A 10,468-nucleotide genomic window follows, 5' to 3' on the forward strand; every position below is an offset into this window, starting at 1 on the left:
GGTTTCGAGGGTGTGGGAAGGGAATGGGAGCGCCGAAGTAACACAATACGATCAAATTCTAATATCTTTGTAGTGTCTCAATAAGCTCGACAATTGTCATAATTCTGCAAATTCCTACAAAATAATACCAACTCTACAAAAATACTAGAAAACGTATATTAGTTATAAAAAATAGTTCCGCGGAGCTCAAAGAAGCATAAATATGATTGTGGGACGGGGAATAAAAATATAGTATCTCCGGTTCTTATTACTCGCAACAAAAGGGTATTATTTGTGAGATATAAAATATTCCTTTGTTCCGAGTAATTTGAATCGGAGGTAGTATATAAAGTAGACTCATCAAGTGGGTGAACGCGTGGATGGACTTTACTATTTCCGTGGTGTTCCTGAGGTTAAGGCATTGACTGTGAATGGACATGGGTTGTTCCTTGGAGTTATGGCATCAAAGATTGGGACATCCTTCGAAAAAAGTACTACGTTCTCTTCCCATTGTGAGTAGTTCTAGTAGAGGCATAAAAAATAAACCTTGTGATGTATGCTCACGGGCAAAACAACATAGGATTAGATTAGCAAAAATAAAGCTAGTCGTAGTTTTGAGCTAGTTCACTATTTTGACTATTATACCTTCGTCTTGTGGTGCTCGCTATTTTTTTTACTATTATAGATGATTTTTCACGTGGTGTGTGGACCTATTTGATAAGTAATATAACTGAAGTTGAGTTTATATTTCTTAGTTTTGTTGCTATAGTCAAACATCAATTTAATCAAGTCCTAAAAATAGTTCGTAGTGACAACTGTACAGAGTTCAATTCCTTGAAAGATTATTTTTTTTTCTAATGAGATAGTTTTTGAGACAGCATATGTTGGGACACCCAAATAGAATGGGCGGGTTGAGAGGAAACACCCACATAATTTGAATGTGGCTAGGGCATTGCGCTTCCAAGCAAATTTGCCTATGAAATTTTGGGGGGAATGTGTTTAAGGTGCTTGTCATATAATTAATAGAACACCCTCAAGATTGCTTGACTTTTTTTTGGGTGTTTAGAGAGCCACAAGGACGGAGGTGAGAATCGATCCTAGGATCTCCTGAAACCGGGAAGGAAGCTCTAACCACTTGAGCTATCCTTCACTCTCAAGATTGCTTGACTGTAAAACACCTTTCAAAGTTTTATTTAATAAATTACCCTCATATGAATACATTTGGGTTTTTAGTTGCTTGTTCTATGCCCATAATCAACGGAGTAAAGGTGAAAAATTTGCTAGTAAGAGTAGAAAATGTATCTTTTTAGACTATCCCTTCAGGAAGAAAGGATGGAGAGTCTATGATTTGGAGACAATGCAAATGTTTATTTCATGGGATGTGCAGTTTTTTTAGAGTGATTTTCCTTATCTCCAACCCGATATTAAAAGCTCACCTAATCCCCGGGTTGTGCCTGTGATGGAAGAGTATTTTAGTGATAATGAATGGGGGGATAGAGGTGCATGCTCAGAGTGAGACAAGGGAAGAGAATGCTGGCAGCGAGCAATCCACCCCAACCCAGCTCACGCACATTATGAAGGGGGTGCTCTCCTCCTGCCCGCGTCTGATCAACCTAATGGATTTCCTTTGGGCGCTGGTGCAGGGGGCGAGACCGAACAACAACAACAATTGCATACCGAGGCCGAACAACCACGAGAGGGAAGTACGAGTACTGGCACAATGGGGCATGATAATGATGACATGGGTAAAAGAAAGCAGACAAAGTTCCCTTCAATTAAGTTTTGTGATTTTGTGACTCACACCATACGGAAGAAAAGACCATCCATATCTCAGAGTTCACTCGCGCCAACTTCTCAGGTACTGTCTATCCTATAACACATTTTGTTGATTCTCACTGATTTTATGTGACATACAGAAAATACATTGTAACAATTTCAGGTGGAAATTTTTTTAAAAGAAGTTATGAACCATGAAGGATGGAGAAAGGTGATGGCCAATGAAATTTGGACACTTGAAGAGTAGAACATGTGGGTGCTCGAAGATTTACCTCCTGGTAAAAGGGCACTTGGGAGCAAATGGGTGTACCAAGAGATATATAATGAGCATGGAAATTTGCAGAGATTGATCGCTAGACTAGTCATCTTTTTCCATCATCAGGTTGAATGACTAGACTATAATGAACATTTGCTCTGGTGGCGAAGTTGGTGACAGTTTGAACTTTTCTTGCAGTTACAGCAGTAAAGAAGCTAAGTGGGATGTTCATCAAATGGACGTTCATAATGCCTTTTTACATGGTGACTTGGAGGAAGAGTATACATGAAAATCCCCCTGGTTTTGACAAAAATAATTCTAGAAAAGTGTGCAAGATGAAGAAGTCATTGTATGGCTTGAAGCATGGTCCTCGTTGTTGGTTTGCAAAATTGGCAACAGCTTTGAAAAATTATGGCTTTAAGCAGTCATATTATGATTATTCCCTCCTTACTCTGACGAGAGGGAAAATGCAACTTAATGTGTTAGTTTATGTTGATGATTTAATTGTTGCAGGAATGATAAGTTTGCTATATTGAATTTCAAAGCATATTTAGGGAACTGTTTCAAGATGAAAGAATTGGGAGTATTAAAATATTTTTTGGGACTAGAGGTAGCCCGAAACAAGCAGGGAATTTTCATGTGTCAGAAAAAGTATGTCTTGGATATTATTGCATAAGCAAGTTTGCTTGATGCAAAACCCATAGATTTTCCCATGGAGAAAATACACATGCTTGCTCTGGCAAATGGTGATTTTTTACATGATGTGGAAAGGTATAGAAGTCTTATAGGACGTTTAATTTATTTGTCGGTCACTAGGCCGAACTTGGTCTATTCAATGCATATTTTATCCTAATTTATGCAGATCCGAGAGTTGAGCATTGGGAGGCTACATCGCGTGTTGTGAGATATTTGAAAAAGAATGCGGGACAAAGTATTTTGTTGAGGTCTGATAGTGCTTTGTTGTTGAAAGGTTAGTGTGATTCAAATTGGGCGAGTTGTACATTGTCTCGACGACCATTGACTGGTTGGTTTGTTTTACTTGGTCTATCTTCTGTGTCATAAAAAAACCAAAAAGCAATCCACGATGGCTAAGAGCTCAACAGAAGCAGAATATCGTTCGATGTCAACAGTGACTTGTGAGTTAAAGTGGCTGAAACAGATTCTTAGGGACTTGGGCGTGCGACTTGAAAATGGGATGTATCTTTATTGTGACAGCCAGTTTGCTTTGTACATTGCTCAAAATCTTGTGTTTCATGAACAAACTAAACATATTGAAGCAGATTGTCACTTCGTATGAGACGCATTTATGGACGACACTATAAAACCTTCGTATGAGTCTACGATGGTTCAACTGACTGACATCTTCACTAAGGCTTTAAGGAAATCCAAGTTTGAGTACCTCATTCGCAAGTTGGGAATTTGTGACCCATATGCTCCAACAACTTGGGGGGTATTGGAGATAATTATGTGATATGATAATATTGTGAAAAGATATGCTTAGATATTATTGTGATATTCAGGCAGTTATGATCTTTAGAGAATATAAGGACTTTTCCCCTTAAAACTTATACTTCCTCCGTTCTTTTATTATTGCACCATAGAGGTTGTCACACTGTTTTTTGGTAGTGGGAAAATGGAAGAGAGAGAGAGGTAAAATTACAAAGTTATCCATGAAATGTAAGCATAAACTAAAAAATCAAGTGGCAAAAGTAAGGGTATATTGGGTGTTTATAGTGCGAACATAGATATTTTGTTTCCCAAAATAGAAATGGTGCAATATTTGTGAAACTTCCTTAAAAGGCAAGTGGTGCAATAAATAAAAAACGGAGGAAGTATTTAATTTACTACGTATTTTTGTTGTTTGTGGAAAAAACTACTCCCTCCGTGTTTTTTTAAGTGATACTGTAGACACCCATTTGTGTCTCCTCAAAACCAAACCCAGTGATGAGTACCTTTCACGTCGAATCATAATCGAATGAAGTGAAAGTGTGGAAAGTCTAGTGTTGCGGATGGTTTTTTAATTTCTTTTCTCTTCTCTCTGTTTTTGAAAACTTATTTTAAGAAAACAACCAATCCAGTTTGGTTGGTCCATGATATGGGTCCAATAATAGTGTATTTGGATGGGGTTTGGCAAGAGCTTTCCAGCGATATATTATAAGCCCAATTCCGATGAATATTGAGGAAGTTATGGCCAATTTACCAAACTGGGCCCGGTTTGAGCTTTATGTGCGGCCCAATGATCTAGGGGAGGGCCTAATATGATTTGTCATTCCTAATGCAATTAGGAATGTTTTTAGTCTTCTAGAAGGTTCTTTTCATTCCTAATTCAATTAACATTGATAAATTGACTTTTTGACTTTTCAGAGTTTTAATCAAAATCAAATAGCATTTTCGAGGAAATTATATGATTTTATCCTCCAGTACGGCAAACTTATCTGATTTTCGAAAACGCGTTAAAACCAGGCTTGGCGTCTGACACCAGGCATTGGCGCCTGGAACCAGGCCTGGCGCTAGTGTTGGTGCCTGGCGCCAATTAGCCAGGGCTTGCGCCAGATCTGTTTTTTTGTGCGTCAGACTCTGTTTTGTTTATTTTATCTTTTTGGCTGATTTTCTCTATAATTAACATATTAAAAACTCCGTTTTCATTCACCTACAATCAGTTTTCATTCGCAATCATTAATTCTCTAATCCTCTTAATCATTCACCAACTCTCATCAAGATTTTCTTGATTATTCTCTTTCTCTCTTTCTCTTAATTCTTACTTTGTTTTCATATACAAAATTCCGCATTCGCAAGACTTAGATACACCTAGCCATATTCGAAGTTGCCTTCGCTCTAGACGTGAAAGGTTTTAATTTCTGAGGGTTTGGTCTCAAATCTCTCTTTCAATTATTTAATTTAATTGTTTTGTTTATTATTTTCCTTGAAGTTATTAACGTGTGTATTTTGTAATTAGAAAGAGGTACGAGGCATCAAAGTAAGTGCTTTAATGGTTTTAATTGATATTATGATGTAGAAATCATGTTTATATTGTTATTATGATATTCCTAGTATCATGTTTAGGGTAATTTTAATATTTAAATATGATTGTTATGATGCCTTTTATTCTCTTCCTAATATTTATGATTGTTAGTATCATGTTAGGGTTAAAGATTTGATTTTTATTGCTTAGTGACATGTTAGGGTTTGTTATTAATCTTGTTAGTATCATGCCAGGATCTTGCTATTTTTATTATGCTTTAATATTAACATGAACATGATTATGATTATAATTGTTATAATTTATTATTATTTTGATGATGATTATTTTATTTATGATGATTATGATTATTATTATTATTATTATTATTATTATTATGATTATTATTATTATGATATGATTATTATTATTATTCATGATATTGATTACTTATTATGTTGCTTGATATTATTTTTATTGCTTGATCCCCTTTTATGCATGTTTAAAGGGAATCTATACTTGTAATCACGCTTAATAAGATATTTAATAATCTTGTTAGGGTTAATTGTGATTATATTTCAAGTGATCGCCAATAATAGATTTATTTGTGCATTAATATTCAACCAACATAGATTAAACAGGTTTAGGGTTAACCTATTGATTGCATGTTAATTAAAAAGCGCACATGAATACAATCAGAGTAAAGTAGAGGCCTATTATTAGGGCATGTTCAATCTCTTTTAGGTTAGATTTGTACCTTCATCCCCGAACCCTTATTTGGTTCTAGACCTTATGGAGTTGACGATCTCTTGGATCGTTAAGGGGTGTAACCTTCACCTCGTGAACGGTTTACAAGTTCCTAAAAAACTTGTTGGCGACTCTTTTGCTCTATCTTCTTCCCTTTTGGACGCCACCGTACTTTACTGTATGATCACAGTGGGGTTCAAGCTAGTGGGATTCTAAGGCTTGAAATTATTCCCTACAGTTTTTGGCGACTCCGCTGGGGAGGATTTCTATTTTAATTCCTGAATTTGTTTCGGCAATGATTTAGAATGAGTGGATGAGACTCGAAAAGTTCTATGTATTTCATGTGCGTAATTTTGATTAACATTATTGTCATATGCATAAAAAAGATCTCATTGGAAAGACCATCCGTAATGAGTTAAAAACATAGGATTTTACACGTAGGAAATTTGAGAAATATCTTTCACAACTAGGACTGAAATAACACCGCGCGAAACTGAAAAATTTTATCGAGCACAAAAAGCTGCTGAGGCATGTGGGAAGTAGCGTCAGGGGCCAGAGCATTGGCGCCAGTATTTTAACCGTGGCGCCAGACGCCAGCCTTGGCGCCAGGCGCTACAGTTAAAAGCTGGCGCCAGTCTCTGTTTGCTGGCGCCAATTTCCCCCAATACCAAGCCAGAAATATGCGTTCTAATTTCGACCGGTTTTTCGTATTGTTTGCTCGATCCTACTTCCTCATTGAATTTTTTCTCACTTTTCTGAAACCCATATGTGTTCTACATATGGACATAACCCTCTGGGAATTCATGCTCCATCTACTCGGTTGAACGCTCCGTGCAACAAAGGGTACATCCGAGATTGTTGAATTCACCAAACCATGGAAGCGAGTTTTTTCTAAAACTCGCGGTGTCCCATCCACTCGTGCCAACCCTTCACGGTTAGGCTTCCGCGCGGTGCATCCGGACAATTAACCATGGACCCTCTATTGACTAAACCATATCCCGAACTTTAGAGAACTAGAGCCATGGTTAGGTTGCGAACTCATTGCATCATATTGTGCCTACTTGACTAATTGTGCATTATTTGTTGTGCATACTCTATGTAATTTTTCCTAACCGTTTGTTTGACTTGTGTTAAGACTAAATAAACTGATTAATGACTAAAGGACTTTGTTTAATTAATTAATTAATTAAGTTGAGTTAATAAATAAATATAAAATCGAGTCATAGTTCCTTTAAGTCAACCCGGATTTTTATTCCCTTATACTGCACAAGCGTCAACTTGTTTTGGTCATATCTGGAGTTCTAGGTAGAACTGAGAGTCGTAAAACCTATGGATCTGTAGCCCCGAGTTTTATCTTTAATTTGGCGTTGGTTTCATCCAAATCAGAGACACAGATAAAAAGTTATGACTAAAATACCACAGTCTGTCCAGTTTAATGCATATACGTGAAGTCTTAACTTAGTCTTTGCTTGAGTCTAGTCACATAGTCTAGCCACATGGTCATGACACGAGTCTTAACGCACCATCTACACTCACTATTCTTAGCACACACTTTGAGTATATGTCACCATGACCATGTCTTAGGTTCATGCACGAGTTGGTCTTTTTCCGTCATTTGAGTCGGGGGGTACATTCTATTCCTAATTCTTCATATCCCTCCATCTACATCATTTTCCTTCACATTCTATTCCAATCTTTATTCACATCCTCCTTCCATTGCATGTTGAATAGAGTTTGAGTCAAATAATTAACAATGAATATCACCAAATTCCTTTTCCACAGTACTTGGTCGAGGAGAGAAGGACAATTAATCAAGGACAACCTCTTTGTTCAAGTCTCACTTTTTAATAATCCGATTCGTCAAAAGAGGAAGGCTAAGAAGATAATGGAAACTCAAGAGGAAGTTAATGAACTTAGGAGTCAATTGACTAACGTGACTGAGACACTGAAACTACTCACACTCAAGATCGACGATCCTGTGAAGCAACAACAAATGAACCTCATGCAAGAGAGTCTAAGCAAGCTATCTAGCGACTATAAATTTCAGGGCATGAGTTCACAAGGGGTCTTGCTGGACAAGGATCTTCTTCCACATAAGTTCAACGCCACTGACATCCCTAAATTCAAGGCAACAGATAATCCTTATTTTCATCTAAGAGCTTTCGAAACTATAATGAACATTAAGGGTATCGATAAGAAGGTTTTCCCCTCTCTATTCTCACTATCTCTTGAAACCGTTTGCCAACAATGGTACTTCTCCCTTGACAAGGAGAAAACCTTTACCTGGGAATCGATAGTAAACGCTTTCATTGATAGGTACAAGTGCAATATCCAAGTTGAAACCGACCATAGACAACTTGAGATGCTAAGACAAAAAGAGAATGAAGGTTTTACTTCTTTCTTTAATAAGTGGAGGGAAACTTCCGCTAAGATGATTGAGGTCCCCACCGAAAAGGAGTCTGTGAGGATGTTTATCAAGAATATCCAAGAGAAGTATTCGAAACATTTAAAATATCAACACAATTTGAATACTTTTCAAGGCCGTTTATGACATCGGAATTGAAATCGAAGATGACCTCGCAAAGCAAAAAGCTACTAACAATACTAACCACGATGGTTGGAAAGGAAAGAAGAACGACAATCCTTCTCCTTCCGAAAACGCCCACTCTAGTAACAATGTTAGTACCTTTGATCTCAGTGAAGTTTTAGCCATAGATAACCAAGGATCTAAGAAGCAACTAAGGAAAGACTTCACCCCCATTGGGATGAGCTACGATTACTGCCTTCGATCGACTCCATGCCAAATGACTCATTACTCCCATTGGGCCTATTCAAGATCCCGCACCTGAAAAGAGATTACCTAGTTGGAATCTAGACGAACACTGCAAGTACCATCAAGGTAGGGGTCATACTACTGAGAGCTGTTGGAAGCTAAAGGATGCTATCCAACATTTGATTGATAATAACAAGCTTCCCATGCCTCCGGTTAAAAAGAAGAGCGAGTGATGATAAAGGAAACAACACAAGACAAGAGGCGAGCTTCAACGACAAGATTTCGTGACCTCTTTTTTCTATTTCTTTTTTATTTACTATTTTCCCAATAAGTCTAGCATAGACACCTTTTCTTTTCCCTTAGATTAATTTTGTAGATTCTTTCTTTTCCTCTTTTTTTATTTTTCTTTTAATAAAAATGAGCATTTATTTCCTTGCATATGATCATCGCATTGCATTGCATAAAAAAAAAAAACATGTCGAATTAAGCACAAGGTATACCAATGATTTGAGGCACCCTTTGTAGCCACATCATATTACCTTTCACCCTTAAATTATACATCCTTTTTGGTAAACCACTTTGAGCCTCGTCTAACGATATACCTTTCTTTTTTTCAACCTACATCTACCTAACCTTGGGATGGGATGATGTGTAACTTATGCAATTTAAAAAGGCTTGAGTGACTTCAACAGATTAAAATAGCAAAAATAAGCAAAAATAAATAATAAATAAAAGTGTATAAAAGGGCAAGTGTTCCAATGTTTTTGATATGAAAATATCTTTGATATGAACACGTCTCAGATTGCGTCTCTTATCGAGTGCTCGGTACCGTGCCTGAGAAACATGAATGCCAAGTGAGTGATAGACCGCATGATCGGGATTGCCCACTCTTATAAAAATAAAATAAATGCTAAAGCAAAAGATAAAAGAGAGCTAAAAAAGAGTAGAAACTCAAGCATAAAAATATAAAGATTCAAAAGCGAGGTTGCACACCTTGGGGGCTTATCTAGGGTCTTGAGCCTTTATCCCCTTCTTCTATAACCTCTATCCTAACCACGTTACAACCCTTAAAAGACCTTTTTGAGGTATACACACTTGTGCGAGGTTCGGCTAGAGCTACGTTCGGCCTGATTCCTAACGGATACGTAGACAACCTCACATCGAGGTGCGGCCGTAATAAACATGCATTCATATTTAAATTCACACACTTACACCATGATCATATCAAGGATTCCCTATGCTCATCCCTTTTCACTTAGAGCTAGACTTGGGGGCTTGATCCTTATATCATTAGCTTACCTAGCCTAAGAGTCACCACCATTTGACTCTTTTCAATATATTTTTCCACACACTTAGCCCTTGCGGCCTAACTTTAGTGTCACTTTCACACACCGCACAGATACATGACCAAATATACTTCCCTTAGGAACCCTTTGTCATGAAATCTTAACATAACGATGAAGCATGCCTTGTCACATCACTCATTAATCATAATTGTCATTGCATCACGAAGTATGAAGTGCTTAGCCTCCGTGCCTAAGTTACTCAAATACTTTCATCATTGAGTTAACCATTGAGATAGCCTAGGATGGGTTAATCCTTGCACCTTGAGGGACAGTATCAAACAACATTTGACTAAGCTCATTCAACATGCATTCGCAAACCTTCGATTCCTTTTCGCGTCTTTCTTTTTCGGGAGAAAGTCGGTACCCTCCACACAAAAATGACTCCACACAAAAATGACGGAATTTTTTTTTTTTTGCATTTTCGAGTCGCACGATCACATTACAATGCACACACGGGTCACGAGTCACACGTGTCATTTCACTTTGAATCGAGTCAACCTCGAGTCAGTCAATCACCTCGAGTCAAGTTTATACCTTGAGTCGTGTCAAGTCGATGAGTCAAGCAACATTTTAAAGCCTTAGGTCAACCCTAAGATAATTAAAGAGATTAGCAAAGTTCTATAGTAAAAAAT

The sequence above is a fragment of the Chenopodium quinoa genome, unplaced genomic scaffold (genome assembly GCF_001683475.1).
Source record: "Chenopodium quinoa cultivar QQ74 unplaced genomic scaffold, ASM168347v1, whole genome shotgun sequence".
Classification (NCBI taxonomy): Eukaryota; Viridiplantae; Streptophyta; class Magnoliopsida; order Caryophyllales; family Amaranthaceae; genus Chenopodium; species Chenopodium quinoa.